Consider the following 24,636-nt stretch of genomic DNA (forward strand, 5'->3'; position numbering starts at 1 on the left):
ACATTTTCCATTATTAACACTTAGATCATACCAACAAATGAACTAATAATATCAAATATTTTTAAAATATTTTTATATAAATCAGCATCGTCAATCAGTGCAAAAACAGATAAAGTTTGTAAAGTTATCACCATCGATTGAATTGCAATCAGTAACAAAATCTCCTAAAGCGTCGCATTGTGCCATCAGCAGCCCTTAGCATCACTCTCATATTGTTATTATTTTGTTGTTTATAAAATTTCTAGAAAGCGATCAGCATATTCTTTCTTACTTGTACAATGGCCGATCTATTTGGAATTTTAATAAGTCAAATATAACTTCAAAACTCAAATTGAATTGCCTTCAGCACATTTACATTTTGCAGCATTAATCGCATTACTGTGTCAAGTCTTCTCCATTCCCTATACCCTACCCCAACCCTTCTTATCCTTTCCGATGGTGTTCAAGTGGTCCGCATAGACTATTACGGCCATTACCTATCCCTTCCCCCGGCTTTGGACTGACTTGCGCTCTCATTGCCCCACCAAACGCTGCAAAATGAAAAATGAAAATGACATAAATTGTGTACCATCCCAAATTTGTAATTTTTTGAGTCGATTTTTTTACTGATGGGGCGAATAAGCACCCTAGGTTTGGTAACCAAACCTAGGGTTATGGAATTTTCTCATATAATCTAAAATTCAATTATTTTTTGACCACATTCGAAAGTTATTAGTATTTAACAGTTCGTGCAAAACGATTAAATTTTTAAGAACATTCTAATAGTCAAACATAATCATTCTAAAATAATATAATTTTAAAGATCCATTAGGGGCAATATGGGCAGTTTAAAGTTTAGAACACTGACTTGAAGCATTGCCTATTGCCTATAGCCTATTGCTTCATTTCCTAGTCAACTTTGCAGTTGCATGCTATTTTAGATGAAATTTCCAAAATATATGCATTCTTGAGGAGGTGCTCATACTACCCCATTGAACTACCGCTTCTGCTGAATGCCTTCCATCTTGCAGCAGCAAAGATTGCAAACCACACAGGCCGTTTGCAGCGGAATGAAGGTTTCCCTTTCTAATGATGGGTCACAAGATCTTTCCATTTACAATCTGCGCATTTAGGGCATTCTCCGTAGACCTTTCTTACAAGGGCGAAATCTGCAATCAACCCCATCAGAAGGTTACGAGTCTCAGTGGGCATATCGATCAGCCAATTCTCATCTTGCCTCTCGTAGTTTGTTCGTCGTGTCAACTGGTAGACGAATCGTCGCCGTCATACGACTTCCTCAGACGGATTGCCATGGCCTTCTCTCTAAGGCTACATTGCTTAAGCAGCTCCTCACTCACCTCGTCCACGGTTGTTATCTCGTCCAGATATCTGCATTCAACAACTGCTTCCCAAGTAAGTGCTTTTACGTCCACCTCGCTTGCCAAAGATTTCGCAACTAGCTCTTGATAGGCCAAGCTCTTGATCGCTGGGTCGCTCTTCAGCTCAAACAGCATCTCCCCTTTCTGGGTGCGTCGCGTTTCAACCACGTTTTCTCCGAGATCCTTCAGGCTCGCATCGTTCTTAACTTTTCGAAGGATATCTGCGTATGTTGTTTGGCCGTTTGCCTTAACAAGTAGGGCATCTCCTTTCGACCACTCACGCTGCGGGTATCTCTTCGCTTTCTTCTTTTCGTCCTTTTTCTTCGTCACCTTCTCTTCCTGTTTCTTTTTTTTTATCTTTAGCGTTGACGACGGTTTGCCATCCGTCATCGTTTCCGTCTTTTTCCGGCACATCTTTTCTTCTTCTCCTGTTGACTCTCTGTCTCGCTTCTTCGTAGGTTTGTACCTCGTACCTTCGGGATCCTAAGTTTGTCAGCCGCTGCTTGTTCCGTAACCTTTTTTCAGTGCTTGTCCGGCAAGCTCTGCTCTCATCCTCAGCACTTTCTACTCGTTCATGGCAGCGTTGACAGAGGATTTGTTGCTCGGTAGCTTGCTCTTGATTGCGGTATGCACATGTGTCGGTCATTGACGAACTGAATGAGTTCATCATCAATTCTTCACCCCAGTCAACCTCGAGTTTTCAGGTTGTTGCCCTCCTTGAGCTGCGTTGTTGCTCGATTTCGGTGTGTACCCCCCGAGTAACACACATGTTATAATCTAGTCATATAAGAGTTAATATGCATCAATTATAACATGTGTGTTCCTTGGGACTGGACTCTGAATCCCTAATCCTGTTTGTTGTCCTTGTGTCTCACATTGCTTCGAGCTACTGCTATACATCGGTAGATTCTCCATGGTCCGGCGATCGTGGCACCATACCGCTTTTCTGAAACGCGCCTTCGTCCTCGACTCCTGCTGTGTTGAATTCCATTGTATCGGCATTATTTTGGAAATTCTCCATTTTAGTAGCCCCCCCCCCCCACTAAGCCGCTATCCTCACCCGTCGCAAGTAGTCACCTACGTAATCCCATGGTGATGTCTGCAAGCAGTTTATAGCGCAAGTCAGGAAAGATTCAACTGAGCCTACTTCCACCAATTAAGGTGATGGGTTTAGAACGTACTTGGAGCGTACCATTAACCCACTCGCCGTTCCAGGGAGGTATCATCCATCATTACTAAGGGTGTAGAATAGCACGGCTGTCAGCGCTGTAGCGTGGTTTCTATGCGTGGTCCATAGTCGTTTTCATGTTCTAATGTTGCCAGTCTTCCATAATCAGGATCTCGCTGGCCTGGATCCTAATGCGCCGGGTGGCGCTCCTAGTGATGGGCTAAAGTACTTTGAAAATGGTGCGGGTCGCTTGTACGGAGACGTGCTTGCGGACCTGTGGGTTTTTGTAGGAGTTCAACAGAGCCCTGCATTAAACCCCCGCCGCGTCCTAAGCAACCTTCCCTTGGGCTGACTGGAAACCGCTAAACAGGATCCATGGCCCGGTCAAGCCGGGTGGTTTTTTATCGGCGCAATCGGGAACAAATCCCTAGCTCCCACCACATCCATCTAAGGTCTGTATTACTTAAGTATTACATAAGACTGGAGCTTCTAACATTAATATCTGAGCTGCTCCAGATGATGTGATGAACATTTGCATCACTGTTCACAATCAACGAAAGACCTCTCACTACACAGTGTACGGCAACTCGTTTGAAATGATCCGTTGGGGTAAGTAAGGTTCATGAACTAGCGCCAATTGGGCTTAGAATTACAGAATTTTCAAGAGTACATGAATGCGCTGACGAGTCTCCAACCTACCGTCTCTCAGCTCATCGGAATCCTAGTGAGCTACGCTAGCCCCAGTCTCACGAAAATTCTGAAAGCACGCGCTCAGCATTGTTTTTTCATAAGGGCCTATCTGCATTCGTCGATTTTTCTTCATCGTTGCTCTCTTTGCGTTATTGCGAAAAACTTATTCTGTTTTCGTGACAAATTTATGTGCTGCAGTATGACGAATCAGTATATCTTGCTTTATTAACAAGAAATATTACAGATTTATCTAATTTAGTGAAGTTATTAGCGAAAGAGAGGATCGATGAAGAGAAATCGCTCATGTCAGTTAGGCCCTATTGCTATTGCAGTAACAGTGCAGAAGTTTTTTGCTCCCGGGGAGACTCATCTCATGCGCTGTTCGGCGCTGCGGCCCGCCTTCGGTATCTAAGTTGTGCAACAACTGCTTAGTAACGAAGAGGCTCTGCAGTTATTTTCACTTCATTATGGAAGTGTGTTGATGGTCTACATCTGGGAGGGAGAAACCGATACGAAATTTGTGGACGTCAAAATGAGCCGAGATTTCGCTGTCACGAACTGTCACTGTGAGCCACGTTATAAAACAGTGAACTAACATAATAGAAGCACGTAATTGATAGAAGCATTATTAATGAAAGGTGACCAAAAGCAGATTTAGTTTTTATACATTCAAAAGAAATGTCACAATAGCGAGTAGCGTTTGATCTTACGACCTTGTTGCTTGCCCTTGCGGGGGCGGGCGATGAGGGCAGGATCAAACATGTCGCGCGTCGGTCGAGTTATAGTGAAAGAGTGCCACGAGCCTCTGTAGTGTTTGATCTATTGATCGTGTCGCTTGCTCTTGCGGGGCGAGTGATGACCACTTGTTGGCGAACAATGCAATTATCGAATGATATCGCGAATCCGGTAGGCGTGATTATAATATTGGTGACTCCCAGATCTGAACCCTATCCCACTAACCCAATATCGTTTCCACGACAACTGTTTAGATGCAGAGATGATCTCGGTCTCTAGTAACAACGGTTGTCGAACTAACATTCCTTTCCTTCCCCGATAGGACATGGTCGGCGCCGTATTGACTTTTAAATTTTGAGTTCTCGATTTGTGCACATGGAGAATGGTAAGCTAATCCCAAGCCCCATTCATTAAATCTCTGTGCCACTTCGATTATGCTGGTCAATTACGGAGTAGCAACTACGAATTGTGCGGTCATCTATGCTTATGGTTATTCAAAAGCAATGTCACAATAGTATCTTTGATTCAAGTTCAATCACTTCAATTATTGCGCTGACTTTTAAACAGCACAAGCGAGGCGCACCAAAAAAGGCTAGCAACGAAAAAATAAAATCGGTACATATTGGAAGTCGTCAGAGGAAAAAAAAGCACAGAGTACACTGTGCAAAATGCATAATGCGAATCCATATAGGTGATATTATAAACTAAATAACAAGAAGTTCATAATACCACCCATATTTAGCCTCATGCTTGAAACTGAAGATACCGATTATCTTGGAGAAACACGAGGTCGTTTTCACTATTCCTCCGGGTACAATACTGTGGCTAGCGCCCTGGTGCACGAGCGGTTTCATACCACTTGGTGCTCTGCGAAGCCTTCAAATGTGCTTCATGACAGTTTTGACAATGCGTTCAAATCAACTTAATATTTTGCTTGAAAATACGCTTTTATTTATACCAAACCGAGAGTGCGAGAGTACACATTTAAAAAACAACTGATCGCGCTGGAACTTTGATTGATTTGTAACTCGTTGGTTGGTTTTCATTGAAGAACACTATTTTGTTCTTAAGATTTGTGCTCTTGAAAATTTAAAGAAGTTTTAATGCATCTTATTATGTTATTCAAGGTTATGCACACGGTGTCAAAATCTCGATCATTATCGAACTTTTATGCACCTTGGATGTTTTTACGAAAACGATCAGCATTTGGGCTAATATTTTGTAATTGTAAGGTTAAAATTATTCGAAATTTTGACACCGTGATACAAAACTAAAAATATTTCACGGATTTTACTGCCCATACTCGCCGTCCCATATTATATGGGATTTCCTATATAAATGGGACTGCCCAGACAACCAGAAATCGCATGGAATTTCACGCAATAACTCGTTTATTCACACAAATTACCTCAAACCCGCAAAACACGGTGGATAAAATCATCAGATTGATGAGTTTCCTCGCAGAAAACACTATTTTTCTGAGTTCATTTGTACATTTTGTTTCGTCTCGTACACTCGTACAAAGTAAATCGAATCAATCCGTAGCAGCTGTCAAATCAACATTTGTTATCATATGTTAAGTCACAAAAGGTCACAGATTAGTTCGGAAGAAAATTTATACACTCGCATTGTATGCTATAATTCATCACATAATATATGCACGTATATCGCCTCCACTTTTTTACGTAGAAGGCCATCTTATGAGTGAAATTTTGCACATACAAAGCCTCTAGGTGATTTCATTATGCGTACATTTTGGTTGTCTGGGTGTTATGCGAGTATGGGCAGTTTATAAAATATATTAATATTGCCGTGAATGCTGAACTTGTGGTTTACTCATTCAAACACATTACCTACCTTGATACCTTGATGGCTACAGCGTAGCGTCACGCTATTGCCGGGCGTATTGTAGAGCTCCATCTTCGTCGGTCTTGGGCGAAACTTCTCCAGTTGCCCCGAACGTTTAGGGTCGCCAGGTCCTCTTCCACCTCAGCCAGCGAATTCGTGGTCTTCCCCGAAGCCGCCGACCTCTACCTGGTTCCCTGCTGAATATTATTTTTGCAATTCTTTCTTCCGGCATTCGCACTAAGTGAGCAGCCCACTGAAATCTGCCGTATTTTACACGATAATATTCGCATCTTTGTACACTTGATACAACTCGTGATTAATGCGTCTGCGCCACACACCATATTCGAGATTCCTACCGAGTATTGTCCGCAGCACTTTACGCTCGAAAACACCGAGAGCTTTCTGGTCTGACTCTTTCATCGTCCACGCTTCGTGCCCGTAGAGAGCCACCGGAAGAATCAATGTTTTATACAAGGCGAATTTTGTTTCCATTTGCAAGCTGCGGGTTACGTAGTTCGTAAAAGGCCCTATTTGCAGCCGCAGCACGTCTTTTCACATCGCGGGAAACGTCGTTGTCACATGTCACAAGTGTTCCAAGGTGAACAAACAGATCCCCATCAAACACTACCTCAGCACCTACACCACCATGCCTGACTCTATCTCTACCTGCAACCATGTACTTCGTCTTGGTAGAATTAATGGTCAGGCCTATCCTCGGTGTCTCCCTATTCAGAGGCACGAAGGCCTTTTCCGCTGACCTGCGATCGATTCCAATTAGGTCTATAGAGTAGAGTAAGGTGGGGCAAAAGTTCGACCTTAGTGGTATAATCAAAGTTTCCAGGAAAATAATAGCAGATGAAACAAAACAAATACCATACAGCGAACCTTCATCATATTGGCTATGACTTTGCTGAACAAACTTGTGTCAAAATATTTACCCATTTTTAGTTATAACAGTTTCAAAATTGATTGTCTTATTCGAACTTTTGCCCCACCGGTTGGGCAAAAGTTCGAATCTAGTGTGGGGCAAAAGTTCGTTGGCTAAAACACAAAATATCAATACTTTTATGCCAGGCATACTTTCTACCAGCCGTAAACTTATGTTTGCCGAAAAATACACACTAAATTTTCATCAAAAAATGCCCAAAACAGGGTTAATTGTAATACACCCAAAAAATAGCAGTTTTTCGCAAAACTAAGGGAAATGTAAAATTTTTGTGACATTTTTCGTACGATCAGGCAAATTTCGCTAAATTTGAAGATAATATGTAGATTTCAGGAAATTTGAAAAAATTCCGTGGGTTTATACATGGGTCGAACTTTTGCCCCGCAGATTCGAACTTTTGCCCCGCTATGGGCTAAAAATTGATTCCAACTATTTATGGAAAATCTAATCCACGTCAAAGCATCCTTATGATAGGCCTAGAAACGCCCTTACATAAAATATTGAAAAAGATTTTATCTTCATTTGGTTCCATGCATCGAAAGTTTGACCAAATATTACAATATTTACGTCGAAAAACAACAAATAGCCATAACTTTTCCAAATCTCAATCGATTTTTATGATATTTGGAGTGAAAGTATCTTACTTGAATAGCATTCGAACCACCATGACATTTCTAAGTTTTGATTTGATTTGAGCTAGAAATCGTAAAAAGAAACTTTTGCCCCACTCGAACTTTTGCCCCACTTTACTCTAAGGTGGGGCAAAAGTTCGACCTTAGTGGTATAATCAAAGTTTCCAGGAAAACAATAGCAGTTAAAACAAAACAAATACCATACAGTGAACCGTCAACATATTGGCTATAATTTTGCTGAACATACTTGTGTCAAAATATTTACACATTTTTAGTTATAACAGTTTCAAAATTAATTGTCTTAAACGAACTTTTGCCCCAACGGTGGGGCAAGAGTTCGAATCTAGTGTAAGGCAAAAGTTCGCTGGCTGAAACACAAAATATCGATCCTTTTATGATAGGCATAGTTTACACCAGCCGTCAACTTAAGTTTGACGAAAAATACACACTAAATTTTCATCAAAAAATTGCCCAAAACCAGGTTAATTGTACTATACTCAAAAATAGCAGTTTTTCACAAAACTTTGTGGAAATGTAAAATTTTGGTGACAATTTTCACACGATCAGACAAATTTAACTGAATTTGAAGATAACATGTGGATTTTAGGCAACTTTTTCCGTGATTTTATACATGGGTCGAACTTTTGCCCCGTTGATTCGAACTTTTGCCCCACTATGGGCCAAAAAATGTTTTCAAGCATCTAAGCAAAAACTAATACACCTCAAAGCAACCTTATGATAGGCCTAGAAACGCCCTTACATAAAATATTGAAAAAAAAATTATCTTCAATTGGTTCCATGCAACGAAAGTTTGACCAAAAATACAATATTCACGTCGAAAAACAACAAATAGACATAACTTTTCCAAATCTCAATCGATTTTTATGATATTTGGAGTGAAAGTCTCTTCTTCTTCTTCTTCTTCTTCTTCTGTCGGGTGTGGGATCACTGCGTCCATTTTTTAGGACTATTGTGATATACCCTATTACTCTATGTACACAATGTTTTCCAGTAGCAAATGTGCCTCCGGAATACTTTGCGCATTTGACTGAACTTTGAACCATCTGCCATTGATGGGCAGAAGTCCTAGGATGCAGTGTTGTAGTTCCCCCAATCTGGCGTGATCAACCTAATAAAGCTAACCACCTCCCTGGGGGATGCGTTCCAAATATCAGCTGGCTGTAAGTAGTGCTTGCCAAATATTTTGAACCTACGATGGATGTGTGCACTGCAAGAGCAGAGAAGGTGTTGTGAGGTTTCGTCCGTCTCGTCACAGAAACGGCAATTTGTGTTTTGGACGACACCGATCTTGTATAAGTGGTATCTGCTTGGGCAGTGACCAGTTATTAGACCGATGTATGTTCTGAGATCCCTTTTGTTGAGACCTATAAGTTTTTGTGTTTGTGTCGTGTTTATTGTTACGAACCTTTTGGACTGATTCGCATTGGAAACTGTATTCCAATTTGATTGAATTTGACCGAACAACCAGTTGTTCAATTCCGTGTTTAGTGCAGAGTTTGAAATGCCAAGGAATGGCTCTGGACCAATGAACATATTGGTTGATCCATTCCTTGCTAGCTGATCGGCAATTTCGTTACCCTCTAGACCCGTATGTCCTGGGATCCAATATAGTTTAACTCGATTGCGTTCAGCTAGGGATTTCAGTGCAAGAATGCATTCCCACACAAGTTTTGAGTTGCAAGTGAAAGCCTTCAAAGATTGAAGCGCTGCTTGACTATCAGAGAAAATACATATGGTGGCATGTCTGTAATTTCTTTTCAGACACAGCTGCGCACATTCCTTGATTGCATAGACTTCTGCTTGAAATACTGTAGGCCACTGTCCAAGAGAGACAGAGATTTTGGTTTTCGGTCCGTATACTCCAGACCCTGTCAAATTATTCATTTTTGAACCATCTGTGTAGAATTTAATAGATCCCGGTGAAATGGTGGGTCCACCTCCTTCCCATTCCTCACGAGAAGGAAAGACCACCGTGAATGGCGAGTCATAGTTTACCACTTTTTCCATCCAGTCACTACATTTTTCAACAATAGGATTTATCGAAAATTCGTTTAATATACTGAGGTGACCTGTTAAGTCCCCTGACAGTAGGACTGTTGATCGTTTTAGCCGAAGAGCACTTTTCTCAGCATCCAGCTTTATGAATTGATCCAGCCGGGGCAGATTGAGTATAGCATCTAGGGCAAACGAGGGGGTACTACGAACTGCACCGGTTATGGCAATACAGGCAGTACGTTGAATTTTGTTCAGCTTAGCTCTAGCCGTAGCTTCCTTTGTCTTAGGCCACCAAACAAGGGACGCATAGGTTATTCTAGGCCGAACGATTGTTTTATAGATCCACATGATCATACTGGGTTTTAGACCCCATGTTTTACCACAGGTCTTTGAGCAAACCCAGAGTGAATTGAGACCTTTATTTATGATTGTTTGAAGATGGGTGTTCCAATTTAGTTTTGCGTCAAGTGTGATGCCAAGATACTTGACCTCATTTGAGTAAACTAATTGTATTTGGTTCAAGAAAAGAGGGTGGAGTTGTACCTTTCGTCTTTTTGTGAACGGTACAATTGTTGTTTTTGAAGGGTTTATTCCTAGTTTCTCTTTTTGACACCAGGAGAGTGTGTGATTGAGAGCAATTTGCATCCTTGATGAAATAACGCTGTCAAATTTGCCTCGTACAATAATGACTACGTCATCTGCGTATCCAACAACTTCAAAACCCCTTCTTTCTAAGCTATCTAGCAGTTCGTCCACCACTAATGACCACAATAAGGGAGATAGTACTCCCCCTTGAGGGCATCCCCTTGTAGCCATTACAGTAATGCGCGAATCACTCAGCTCAGATGAGATCTGTCGATTTGCTAGCATAGCATGTACCCAGGTTGCAATGCATGGGTCGAAGTTTCTCCTCAACATTGCCGAACCTATAGACGAATAAGAAGCGTTATCGAACGCGCCCTCAATATCAAGAAATGCTATAAGAGCGATTTCTTTTGCATCAAAGGTTCTCTCGATCTTGTTCACTAACGTGTGCAGTGCTGAGACCGTTGATTTTCCGCTTTGATAAGCAAATTGGGATTTAGAAAGAGGCATAGTTTTCATAAATTTAGAATCTATATACTCGCATAATACCTTCTCCATGATTTTAAGCATTACCGAGGATAGGCTTATCGGTCGGAATGCTTTAGGGTTGGTTTTGCCTTTTTTCCTGCTTTTGGAATAAAGACAACTCGAACTTGACGCCAATCATTTGGAATGTGTCCCAGAACTAAACTTGCCTTAAAAATCTCTACCATGTGTGGAATCAGTGTCTCTTCCTCTTTTTGGATAAGCGCTGGGAAGATTCCATCCATGCCAGCAGATTTGAATGGCTCGAAAGATCTCACTGCCCTAACAACCCTATCGCGAGTAAAAGCTTCTTTGGCAACCTTTATTGCGTCCCTTTTTGCTCCTGAGTCCCCTGATAGGAACCCGTGTGGAACTGAGACGTCAAGTCTGGCACCTTCAGCATTTAGACTCGTTTGTGGGATTGAATCAGGAAAGTGAACTCTTAGCATTGTAACCTTTCACAGAAGGTTTCAATAATTGTACCCTTCGATCAACCAATTGAATTCACTCCTCTTGTAAATAGTTTTCTTTTGTATATAGTTTTTGTGCATACTTTATTTAATTTGTTAGTTGTTAAAATCTCTTTTGTTAAATTATATTGAATTTGTAGTCTAGAAATAATAAAAAAAAATGAATTAGAATATGAAATAAATAAATCTAGTGTAAAAATCCCTATCCTTTCCTACCCATTTTTCTTGGTGTCAGATGCCCTTCACAACCCTATTAGAATTTGAATTTACAAACTATGTCCAATATCCCCCTGACACCAAAGACCGTGTGCACCAACCATATTGAACGTTGGATACACGTCACCCCAATATGGATTCCAGGATCAGTGATTCAGCTGATATAAAAACCCCATGCATCGATGGATCGCTCTCTTATTCGGTAACAAAATTTCAAAGATAAAGTAGTCCGTGATTTTATTCCGGTTTTAATTTTATTACACAGTGTAGCAAAATAGCCAGATTAGTGCCCTGCCCACGTGAACGTTTGAAAAATCTACCCGGTATTGAAGCTACTGTGTTGCAGCCCGTTAGTGAAGCCGTTAGTGGACCGTTCGTTCCACGTGTTAGTGAGAGTCGACCAAAGTTAGTGGGTGCATCTACCGAAGAGAAGGCGTCAACCAGAGCGTCCCGACGGCCACCAGCCAGAGTGCGTCGGAGCCTAGAGACGGCAGAAATTGCGCCAACCCCAGCCTGCGTCACATCATTAGCGGCAGCGGAACATCGTGGTTACCCGAGCAGAAAAGGTGTGTCCATTCCAAAATTTCCTTCACTCTTTCCCATGTATATACCCCTTTGAATTCAAAATTAATTAAATTAAAGAGCTTTTGTTGAATTAGAATATTATTTTTTTTATGACCACATTCTCCCTTTTCCACCATCTTGATTGATTGTTCGACTGGTGCAAAAAGCTTGGGAAGTGAGTCCGCCCTAAAGTTTCAATTTCTCCCGGATAGACCCTGAGGAGCAAGTGGCAAATTATTAGAATAACCAATTCAAAATCATTTAGAATAACAAATTAATTCCCCAAAATCAAACATTAAACTATCAATTGGCGCCCAACGATAAAAGTAAAAAAAAAAAAAAAAATGTTTCTAATTTAAAAATTAAATTAGAACCATTTTTAGATGTGCTCCGGGAGGAATTGAAATTTGTAAAAATTCAATTAAATTAATTCTTTTCAATCACATTTCTGAGTTTCCGCTTTCCATTATCCTGTATATATTTCCTTTTCTTTAGGTTCTAAGTTATTTAAATTAAGAAGTGATAGTGAAGTGCTATATTATGGTGAATTTGATGGTAATTAATAGTGCAAAGTAATTTCTTTTCGGGTGATGATAAGCAGTTCTTACGCTTTTGTCAACCGCGTGTTAAGGTAAATTAGGATCTTTTGTTAATTAAAACAATACATCAAACTTAGGCTCTTTATCAAATTTCTTCGTCGTTTTCTCAACGCTTTGTTTCAACTAGAATAATAAATTTTGTGACCGCGTGGATTCCTTTGACGATGGCGCAATCGAAAATCAACTTCGATCAAGCCGTCGGAATGATGCTAGGGTGGTACCACCACATGCGCGTGGATCACTTATCGGAAGATGAGTTTCTTTTTGAATTGGAAATGCGATCAATTGTCATTCGTGACGATCCAACGTTTTCTCGAAGGCGAAGAAGCATGAGAGAACATTTGAAAGTAGAAAGAGATGAAAAGAAAGTTTTAGATGTTCCATTAGATGCCGAAAAAGTTGAGGAGATTGAGCTATGCGACCGGAAATATGAGCAGATTAGTGAAATTTTAAGGCGAGGTGAAATTAGTTCGAAGGACAAATGTAAGGCTAGGTTATTGCATCTTAGTCACAGATTATTCCAAATGGAGAAAAATTGTGACAAAACTGTTGAGCTGGCTGAAAAATTGCGTACTCTAATGGTGAAATGTGTCGTTTTATTGCAAGATTGGTTTTACACTCAGTCTAGTGCACCTGCTGAGGGAGACGAGGAAATAGCTTTCCCCTCATTGGGAGATCTTTTTGCGATCAAACCCGCACAGCTTCAAATCGATGGCTTGCAAAACGAACGAGGTGATAATTTTAACAATGCCCAAAATGACAATGCAAGCGATCGAGAAATGATACTCGCTTTGCATGCACGTATACGACGGCTTGAGGATGAGTTGGCTTTGCGAGATAGCCAAAAAGAAATTTTTGCGCAAGCTGCTCCCGTAGGCGACGGTGTACAAAGCAATCGTGTAGCATTTGTACCTCAGGTGGGGGGAAATGAAATTTTCAACGATCGAACCACTAGCTCGAACCCGCACGGTGCGCTTAACAGTGAAGTCCGAAACTTAGGTAACCCTTGTCCAGCATATACATCACAATTCGGTACATTTAACCTGTCTCACCCTCACATTAGCGGTGTATTTAATCCTTTTCAAAATGCTACTCAATCTACACAAAACATTCCACCTTTGGGTATTAATTACCCATTACCGAATGCCGCTCCTCCATCTGTTAATCCTGGCAATTCGAACACTGTTCCTGCTAGTAATCCTGTTCGAACTTCTTTCAATTCAGGCCAATCTTCACATCGCACTTTGCCAGTGTCCCGATGGACTTTGACAAAATATGATGGAGAAGATCAGGGTCTAAAATTGAACGAATTCTTAGAGGTTGTTCAAGCATTGTCTTTAGCAGAACACGTGTCTGAAGCTGAACTTTTTGAATCAGCCGTTCATCTTTTTTCTGGCCATGCACTCAAATGGTACATGACTATGCGTACAACGGGGCGCCTACTAAATTGGCAACATTTAGTAATGGAACTCAGACGCACATTTATGCATCCTGACTTGGATCCATTAATTAAAATGAAAATTTACCAGCGACGGCAACAGCGAAACGAATCGTTTAACGAATTTTATTACGAAATGGAGCGTTTATTTCGCACCATGAGTAATCAAATTCCCGATTATGAAAAGATGCAAATATTGATGCAAAATATGCGCATCGACTATAAAAAGCAGCTTACTTTTCTGCCTATCACCGATTTAGCTACACTCGTGGCTGCGGGACAAAAGGTAGACGCATTAAATTTCTCCGCATACAATAAAGTTTTCGGATCGGAGAAACAAGCAAACGCCGTCACTGTTAGCGAACCAAATTCCAAAGCCAAGAAAACAGAACGGCAAAATAATCAATCCCAACTATCCCAACCGAACAATAGGGGACGAAACAAAACCCAAACGCAATGCTCTGCACCATCTGCGCCTAACGCAACGCGCGCGCAACACCAAGCAGCAGCTTCATTCAACAACCAAACGAATCGCATACCTACTCTAACAGCTCTGATTGATTCCTATCGCCCGCCACCACCTAACCATTGCTTCAATTGTGGCATGCATGGGCATCGTATGAACGCATGCAGGTTGCCCAGAGGCGTACTTTGCGAAAACTGTGGCTTCCGCGGGTATCCTACCAACAATTGCCCATATTGTATAAAAAACGCGATGTCAGCGAGCGAAAACCGCGGCTCGCTGCACCATTAAACGCGTACAATTCAAAGCAAAACTTCACGACATTCTTTGAACCGGCCAGTGATGAAATCTATACACCCGAACCAACCACGTGCTTAGTCTCATACCCATATCCAAATGATAATCGACCGTACACAACAGTGAGTTTGTACGGACATAAATTTAGGGCTTTATTAGACAGTGGTAGTAATTTAACTTTAATTAGCGATTCAATTTACGCTAAAATCAAACCACGTAAACTCTCTACCGTTCGTAGTTCAATTGTATTGCGTACGGCCAGCGGGGAGCAGTTAGATGTTTTAGGTCAATTATATTTACCCTTCTCCTTTAATGGTGTGGTGAAAATCATTCCCACGTTAGTTGTTCCAAAATTAGCAATTGACTGCATATGCGGTATGGATTTTTGGAGAAAATTCCACATCCAACCGACAATCCAGCAATGTGCTACAATCGAAGACTCTAACATGGAATTGTCTAGTAGCCAACCATCGTCGTCTCCCTCTATCTCAGCTGAGGAACGACAAATTCTTGACCAGATCAAACAGCTGTTCCTTCCCGCTCGCCCAGGGCAATTAACATTAACTCCGCTCGCGGTACATAGAATTGAGATTCAAGAAGAATGGAAACACAAGGCCCCGGTGAGACAGTTTCCATATGTAATGTCCCCAAAAACCCAAGGATTGGTTGCCGTGGAATTACAACGGTTGCTGGACACCGGTATTATTGAGCCTAGCAATTCAGACTGGTCTCTAAATTGTGTCCCTGTCATAAAGCCCAACAAGGTCAGATTATGCTTGGATGCGCGCAAGATAAATGAACGCACTGTTCGTGATGCATACCCCTTGCCGCACCCTTGCAGAATCCTTGGTCAGCTTCCAAAGGCCAAATATTTGTCTACTATCGACCTTTCGGAAGCATTTTTACAAATTCCATTAGACCCCTCTTCCAGGAAATACACTGCATTCTGTGTGCAAGGCAAGGGGTTGTTCCAATACACCCGGATGCCATTTGGCCTCGTAAATAGTCCAGCCACACTGGCCCGTCTGATGGACAAGGTACTTGGCCACGGTGTATTGGAACCCTATGTCTTCGTGTACCTCGACGACATCGTCGTGGTCACGGAGACATTCGAGCAGCACGTACAGTTGCTTCGCGAAATTGCGCGCCGACTGCTCGAAGCCAACTTGAGTATCAATCTCGAGAAATCCAAGTTTGGAGTATCCGAGATTCCGTTCTTAGGGTACCTTTTAAACACGGATGGCCTTCGTACCAACCCCGAGAAAATTCGGCCCATTATAGACTACGAAAGGCCAAACACTGTTACCAAACTTAGGAGGTTCTTGGGCATGGCCAACTATTATCGTCGGTTCATCCCCAATTTCAGTGGAATCACTGCAGGCCTCACAGACCTCCTCAAAACAAAAACGAAAGTGATTCGTTGGACCGAGGAAGCAGAGAAGTCCTTCTGCGATATAAAGGAGCGTCTAATATCTTCTCCAATTTTGGGAAGTCCCGACTTCTCCAAAGAATTCACCATTCAAACTGATGCCAGTGATGTGGCTGTTGCTGGCATCTTAACACAGCAACAAGAAGATGGAGAGAAGATCATTTCATACTACAGCCACAAATTAACCACCCCTCAAAAAAATTACCACGCGGCCGAAAAAGAAGCCCTGGCAGCCCTTATGGCCATAGATGCATTCCGTGGTTACATAGAGGGATACCATTTTACTTTAATTACAGATTCATCTGCCCTGATCCACATTTTACATACAAAGTGGAAGGTAGGCTCACGTTGCAGCAGATGGAGCTTGGACCTACAGCAGTACGACATGACTGTCGTACACCGAAAGGGGCGGGACAATGTTGTTCCCGACGCCTTGTCACGAAGCACTGCTATGGTCCAAGAAACTTCAACTGCAACCTGGCACTCATCCCTGATGCAGAAAGTGTTGGACAGACCAGATGAATATGTAGATTTTAAGGTGGATGATGGCAAGCTCTTCAAATTCGTGACTGCAAGGAACGATCCTTTCGACAGTCGTTTCGAATGGAAACGAGTTCCTCAGTCTGAAGAAATTCCCGAAATTTTGAAGGAGAACCATGACGACTGTTTCCATTTAGGCTACGATAAAACGTTGGCCCGCATCCGCAAACGTTTTTATTGGCCTAAGATGGGACCTGACATACGCAAATATGTCCAATCCTGCCAAACGTGCAAAGAGGTGAAAGCCCCTTTTGTACCGGTGGCCCCTGAAATGGGAAAAATGCGTATAGCTACTCTACCGTGGCAGATAATCTCTATAGATTTCGTGGGACCCCTCCCACGAAGTCGAAAGGGCAACCAACACATACTGGTCATCGCCGATCTGTTTTCAAAGTGGGTCATGATCCACCCTGTGAGAAAACTGGACAGCTCAGCAATGTGTAAGATCCTTAAAGATCAGTGGTTCTACAGGAACTCCGTTCCCGAAGTAGTAATTTCCGACAACGGTAGCACTTTTACTTCGAAGGAGTTCAAGAACCTACTCGATCAATTCGGAGTTACACATTGGCTAAACTCCCGGTACCACTCACAGGCCAACCCGGTCGAACGCGTGAACCGTACCATTAATGCGGCCATACGCACATATGCGAAAGATGATCAGCGATCTTGGGACCTCAAAATCCCCGACATCGAGGTCATACTCAACACCACCGTCCATTCATCCACCGGGTTTACACCTTACTACATCACACATGGCCAAGAATTGTCAGAGAAGGGTTCCGATCACCATCTCTATCGGCATGATGAATCTCTGTCTGAAGCTGAGCAAGTGGAACGACGTAAGCAAAGATTCGACAAAATTTACGAAATCGTACAGCAGAATCTGTCCAAAGCACACGAAGCCTCCCAAAAACACTACAATTTGCGCCACCGTCGATTTGCAAAATCATTCACTACGGGACAGCTTGTGTACCGCCGGAACATGAAACCGTCAAGTGCGGCAGACCACTATAACGCAAAATATGCCTCTCAATATCTCCCCTGCAAAGTCAAAGCGAAAGTCGGCACTTCATCCTACGATCTGGAAGATTTGTCCGGAAAACCCCTCGGTATTTGGCCGGCATCGCATTTGAAACCAGGGTAAAGTAATAACATCACTTCGGTATATATTTCCTTTATTTTCCATTTGAATTACATTGGATTCCGTCGTCGTAAGATCTAATCGTCCTTCGTAATTCACCAACCTGAAAAGAAAACAAAAACAAACAGCAGAAAAAAAAACAACAAAAATAGACACATTTACCCACCTTTTCAGCCGACGCCGATATTGTTTTGTTCCAGCCCATTCTGGTTAATTGATTGACCTTGTCCTTGATCGATGATGTGATCGCGAAAGCTATTTTTAGCAGTGTCTTCCATCCGATCACTAGCTCGTCATCCTCACACTAAGCGTAATAAGTAAACAATGTTGACATTTCTCGCGGTTTGACAGTCGACATTCAGCCCTGTGGTGATGTCGGTCGTGAACCGACAGCCCAGGTGGTTGATTTCCTAGGTATTTAACAAATTTAGAATAACTTTTCAAAAGATCCTCTCGCTGCTATTCGGTTGAATATGCTTCGGAGAAATCGTTTTTGAATCAACATGTTTCAATAAATCGAACCCAGCCGCTCTCTGGATTAGAGCTGTCTAGGTGTTCGAGGAAACAACTTTAGTAATAGGGCGCCCTAGCATAATAAATCAAATGGATCTGTGTTGGAAAACCAACGTGTTGCAAATTAGGATATACAATTTAATTTAATGAAAGCGGTTGAGATAAAGATGTAGAAATTCTAGTCTTTCTTATTCTTAAATTTAGGTAAATTTTCAAATTATACATTTGGTCATCCAAAGTTGACGTTAGAATAATCAATTAAATTCTAGTTTGTCTTGGTATACGTGAGGAAGACAAAATGTAAAAAGGACAAAATGCGACTTATTCTGACGAAAAATTATATTACACCAATAGCACCATACCATCAAATACGTAATTATCCCTTCAACTATCACAAAGCGTGTAAATTTGAATAATTTAGACTCTAAATGCTGTTCAGATTGGCTGGATCGAAAACCGAAGATCATGGATTCCCAGGCTCACTCTCCCAAATCCACGTGATTTGGTGGAAAAGATTCCCTCGGGAAGTAATCATTCCACTAAATCAAATTGGATTTCGAAGAGAAGAGTGGTCTCTATGATCAACCTTTAAGATTCAGAAAACAATCTCAACTAGTACTTAATCCTTTCAAGCATCCTCTATTAACATTTGCCGTATTATGATTGAGTGAATCAAAAAGATCCAGGCTCACTTATCCAAATCCATGTAATTTACCGGAAAAGATTCCCTTGGGAAGTAATCATTCCGTTAAATTTATCAGGATTTTGATAAGAAGAGTGTTCTTCCTGATATGCCTTCCAATCACGGTAACATGTTAATACGACGATCTTATAACCTTCGAGACAAGGTAGTTAAGAATACCGTGATCACTAAAACCCAGGCTCACATTTCCAAACTCAAGTGATCTTGCGAGAAAGATTCCCTCGGGAAGTAATCATCTCTCAAAATCAAAACTGAGTTTCGAAAAGCAGAGTGGTTTTACTGATTATTACTTCCTACTAACTTTGTACCTCAACTTCCAAATCAAACCAACTTAGATTGAATTATAAGTTGAAGAAGATTCGACAGCTAGGGGATCCAAGGTTCACTCTTCTGAATTCACATAATTTGAGGAAAAAGATTCCCTCGGGAAGTAATCATTTCATCAAATTAGATTGAATTTGCAAGAGAAGAAAGTTCTTAACTAGTTGATCCTTCTAAACTTATAAATTCCAAGTCCTTCCCAATCCTAAAATCTTCCATGAAGAATGGTTGGAGACGATCAACGTAGACCGGTCAGTTCCAGGTTCACTCTTTTAAATTCACGTGATTTGGTGGGAAAGATTCCCTCGGGAAGTAATCATTCCAATAAATCAAATTGAATTTGAAAGAGGAGAATGCTCTCATCAGTCAATTAGGTCGTTTTCAAACATATTTGTGTAGAAAGATTTACCCATCCTGCGGAAAGTCAAAATACTTATTTACTGGCTCTAGAAAGCCAAGCAAACCAGGGGCCAGGTTCACTCTCCCTAATTCAAGTAAATTGGTGGAAAAGATTCCCTCGGGAAGTAATCATTCCACTAATTTAAAATGAATTACGGAGAGAAGAAGGCACTGGATTAGTTTGTCATTCAGAATCAGTAAATGTGTATAATTGTCTTTCGTGTCACAGAAACTTAAGAAAAAAATTAATTTCATTAATTTTTTTATCCGGACCCCGGGATAATTGTAACCTTTCACAGAAGGTTTCAATAATTGTACCCTTCGATCAACCAATTGAATTCACTCCTCTTGTAAATAGTTTTCTTTTGTATATAGTTTTTGTGCATACTTTATTTAATTTGTTAGTTGTTAAAATCTCTTTTGTTAAATTATATTGAATTTGTAGTCTAGAAATAATAAAAAAAAATGAATTAGAATATGAAATAAATAAATCTAGTGTAAAAATCCCTATCCTTTCCTACCCATTTTTCTTGGTGTCAGATGCCCTTCACAACCCTATTAGAATTTGAATTTACAAACTATGTCCAATATCCCCCTGACACCAAAGACCGTGTGCACCAACCATATTGAACGTTGGATACACGTCACCCCAATATGGATTCCAGGATCAGTGATTCAGCTGATATAAAAACCCCATGCATCGATGGATCGCTCTCTTATTCGGTAACAAAATTTCAAAGATAAAGTAGTCCGTGATTTTATTCCGGTTTTAATTTTATTACACAGTGTAGCAAAATAGCCAGATTAGTGCCCTGCCCACGTGAACGTTTGAAAAATCTACCCGGTATTGAAGCTACTGTGTTGCAGCCCGTTAGTGAAGCCGTTAGTGGACCGTTCGTTCCACGTGTTAGTGAGAGTCGACCAAAGTTAGTGGGTGCATCTACCGAAGAGAAGGCGTCAACCAGAGCGTCCCGACGGCCACCAGCCAGAGTGCGTCGGAGCCTAGAGACGGCAGAAATTGCGCCAACCCCAGCCTGCGTCACATCATTAGCGGCAGCGGAACATCGTGGTTACCCGAGCAGAAAAGGTGTGTCCATTCCAAAATTTCCTTCACTCTTTCCCATGTATATACCCCTTTGAATTCAAAATTAATTAAATTAAAGAGCTTTTGTTGAATTAGAATATTATTTTTTTTTATGACCACATTCTCCCTTTTCCACCATCTTGATTGATTGTTCGACTGGTGCAAAAAGCTTGGGAAGTGAGTCCGCCCTAAAGTTTCAATTTCTCCCGGATAGACCCTGAGGAGCAAGTGGCAAATTATTAGAATAACCAATTCAAAATCATTTAGAATAACAAATTAATTCCCCAAAATCAAACATTAAACTATCAGCATTTCACTCAGTGTTTCACGAGGTTCCACAGTGAGTGAACCGTCAGTCCTTTGAAGACTTCCCAAACCATTGGAGTGATCCTTCGAAAGAGTTTTATGAAGTCGAGCAGCTACGGGAGTTTTCTCAATGCTTTCACACATGAGAACCCATGATTTCCGTTTTGCTCGTCTCATTTCTTTGTTATACTCTGTCAGAGCCTTTCGGTATAGACTCCAATCAGAAGTGCGTTTGGCTCGGTTGAATTCCTTCCGAGCAGTTTTCCTGAGTTTATCAAGGTTGAAGTTCCACCATGGAACATCTCTGTTCGAACTAACTGTTTTGATCGGACAGCTCTCTTGATAAGCATTTAGAATTTTGTTTTTAATAGAATCCGAAGCTGCTTCTAACTGTATAATAGTCTGAATATTCGGCTCTATTATATAGTCTTCAGAACGGAGAATAGCTGAGTAGGTTTCCCAATCAGTTTTCTTGGGATCTTTAAACGACTTTTGAATCATTAGACCCCCTTCCCACTCGAAGACTATATGTTTATGGTCTGACATAGATATTTCATTAGAAACATGCCAGTTTTTTATTTTATCCGAGATGGATTGACTGCATAAAGTCAGATCAAGGACTTCTTGTCGTAAGATGTTTTCAAATGTAGGCTTATCACCGACATTGCATATGTCAATATTTTTGGAGGAAAGAAACTGCAAAAGATGCTCACCTCTGATATTTGTGTTTGTACTTCCCCATACAAGGTGATGAGCATTGGCGTCACAACCGATGACGAAGGGGATGTTGTGTTTTTGACTGTAAGAGACAAGAGCAGCCATCTCTGGAGGAGGAATGTCTTCTGCGTCGCACGGGAAAAACGCCGAAACCATAATGATCTCAGTACTGCCCCTAGCAGTAGAAACCTCCATCCTGACCGCCACGATGTCCCTTTTGATGAATTCTGTAATTGGAAAACATTTAGTATCATTGCGTATTAGAATAGCTGCTCTGGGAGAGAGCTGGCTGTCATCATATACCAACCTACACGAGTTTAGTTGAATACCTTGTATTCGAGTTTTGTTGACCCATGGCTCTTGAATCAGTGCCACGGAAAGGTGTTCTTTTGTGAATCTCCTGCAAAGCACATCTGTTGCGCACTGAGCATGATGGAGATTCACTTGGAGGATTTTAATCATTGCTGAGGCGTTCCGCATTTTCCGGACGTTTGCCGTCCTCCTTTGGATGTTGCGGATCATCAACTTTTGATTTTGGGGGATGTCTTAGATTTTGGTTTTTGTCCTTTCCCTTACCTAGGCCTGCTGGCTTATCCGCTGTGGTCAATTTTACACTTTTGACATTTCCACTGCCTTTATTGGGAGCCATTGAGGTGACACCGCTTGGGCCAGGAAGTGAGGTCAAATATGCATCTTTTCCATCAGAGGAAGACAAGCTAGCCTGTATGGTGGGAGTTGGTTGTGGGATGCTACTAGAGGCCTCCTCAGATTTCTCTTGGGTCGGCTGTCCAGTTAGATTGTCATTGGAGTTTGGGGTTGTGCTCTTTACTTTCCTCAACTGTATTTCTCCAAAGCGGAAGTTGAGGATGAACTTGGATTGAATGAGTTTTTCCATGGACGGTCCATCTACATTAAAGACCCACACCACATGCTTGTTGTTAGGAGTGAGCCGTTGCATGACACGCCAGTTGTTGGTTATCAGATCGTTCTGACTCTCGATGAGAGCTTTGATACGATCATCGGTGTATTGTGCGCTTTGAGGGAAGAAGGCTCGAATCAGTTCTGGACGTTGAATCTTATCCTCATCCATTGCAACCAACTCAACGCCTTCCAGGGGATTTAATGCAGGTGTTATCTCCTTTACCCATTCCGCAGTCTCCTGATCCTTACAAATAAGAACCATATGGCCAGACTTGTAGATAAGGTTAGAGAACTTGGGCTTCATTGTCGCGTTCCGTTGTTGTTCAACCCGAAGCAGCAGTGCCTCCTGGAGAACGTCCAGCTGAGTCGTTGAAAGTTGGGTCGTGGGGAAGTCTTTTGGGATTATTCCGACTCTCCTGCGACTGGTAATTTCACCGTAGCTTAGACTAGTCTGTTTTTTATCTTCTGGAGGGGGTTTGTTGATCGTCGAGGCTGTTGAGCTGTTGGTTTCCTGTTGCCCAACGCGCTTTCTCGGATTCAGGTGTTGTTTCATCCGTTTCTGCTTATGTTCTTCTTCAGCATTTGTAGACTTGTCAAGGTCCTGCCGAGTGCGTTTCGAAGGAGTTGACACCATAGCCTCACCCCCCGTGATTCTGGATAGGGCCTCAGGGCGGCTTAAGCCACTTTGTCGGAGCGCTTTTAGCTGCTTCCTTTGGCTCCGAGTGATCTTTTTGGTGCCAGTAGGTTTTTGTTTGTTCGCGTCATCTGTTGGATGTTGATCGGTCTTCCCATCAATAGGACCCGAGGTGACGTTCGATCCTGTGATTGATGGCTGCGATCCTGACAAGTTTATTGTGACTGTAATTCCATCCTCTTCGTCGTCCATTGGTTCAACCGAAGGATGGAGTCCTGGGTCGTTCGGGAGTGTCAGAGGGAGGTCGGTTTCCATGTTTTCATGCGAACTACTGAGAAGCTCATCTTCGGTCAGTCCAAGCTTACCAAAAGCATTCTCTGTTTCCGTTTCGTCCGACTGGGAGAGGCAGTCGTCACCTTTTTCGAACTGAGGGAGGCAGTCGACACCTTTTATTTTGGTTTGATTATTTGCACTCATTTTTTGGTCCCACGAGTCGCTGGGGAAAGACGGTCCGCTGCATCATTGCCCCGCCCTAATGCAGTAAGAGCTACATACTGGAGAGTTCGCCCTGGTGCTCTCCAGGCTCCGTTAGCGATTGAGCATATTTTAAACCCCCTCAACCATTCATCCATCAGCACGGGTCGCATCACACCTTGGGATTGGGGTTACCTGATTAGTAGATTTTTACTACAGGATCAGGCAATCCGTAGTGTTATTCTTAGCCAGTTGAGACAACCACTACCGACACTACACGGCTATCTAGGCTGCTTGGAAAAGAAGATAACATTGAATATTAACTTCTATGAACGACCAAGCAGCCCAAAGAAAAGTCTCTTACTTGAATAGCATTCGAACCACCATGACATTTATAAGATTTGTTTTGAATTGAGCTGGAAAGCTTAAAAAAAAACTTTTACCCCACTCGAACTTTTGCCCCACTTTACTCTATCGTCCGCAAAGCCAAGGAGCATGTGCGACTTTGTGATAATAGTGCCATTTCTCTGCACGCCAGATCTCCTAATAGCACCCTCGAGTGCAATGTTGAACATTAAATTCGAAAGCGCGTCTCCCTGCTTCAATCCGTCTAACGTCACGAACGAGGTTGACACCTCGTCTGCGATCAGGACACTTGATTTCGAACCATCCAGCGTAGCACGTATCAGCCTAATTAGATTCGTCGGAAAACCATTTTCAGACATTATCTGCCAAAGCTCATTTTTTTTCTCGCCGCCTTGAAATCAATAAACAGATGGTGAGTCTGCAAGTTATACTCCCGGAATTTGTCTAGGATCATTCGCAAGCTAAACATCTGGTCCGTTGTCGAACGGCCTTCACGAAAACCAGCTTGGTATTCGCCGACGAAGGACTCCTCGAGCGG

General features: G+C 41.9%; 1 protein-coding gene and 2 long non-coding RNA genes across 5 annotated transcripts in view; all 3 read left to right on the forward strand.

Annotated features, from left to right (window-relative positions):
• The window catches only part of LOC5564786 (tubulin-specific chaperone cofactor E-like protein), an 80,122-nt gene that overhangs the window by 53,384 nt on the left and 2,102 nt on the right, over nucleotides 1-24,636 (forward strand). The gene's annotated exons all lie outside the window — the stretch shown is intronic.
• LOC110678708 lies at nucleotides 10,899-11,850 on the forward strand. The gene is made up of 2 exons (XR_002501869.1): nucleotides 10,899-11,391; nucleotides 11,455-11,850. It is a non-coding gene; the product is annotated as an uncharacterized LOC110678708 (long non-coding RNA).
• Nucleotides 20,236-20,778, forward strand: LOC110678707. Its single transcript, XR_002501868.1, has 2 exons — nucleotides 20,236-20,319; nucleotides 20,383-20,778. It is a non-coding gene; the product is annotated as an uncharacterized LOC110678707 (long non-coding RNA).

This window comes from Aedes aegypti, chromosome 3 (genome assembly GCF_002204515.2).
Source record: "Aedes aegypti strain LVP_AGWG chromosome 3, AaegL5.0 Primary Assembly, whole genome shotgun sequence".
In the NCBI taxonomy this organism is placed as follows: Eukaryota; Metazoa; Arthropoda; class Insecta; order Diptera; family Culicidae; genus Aedes; species Aedes aegypti.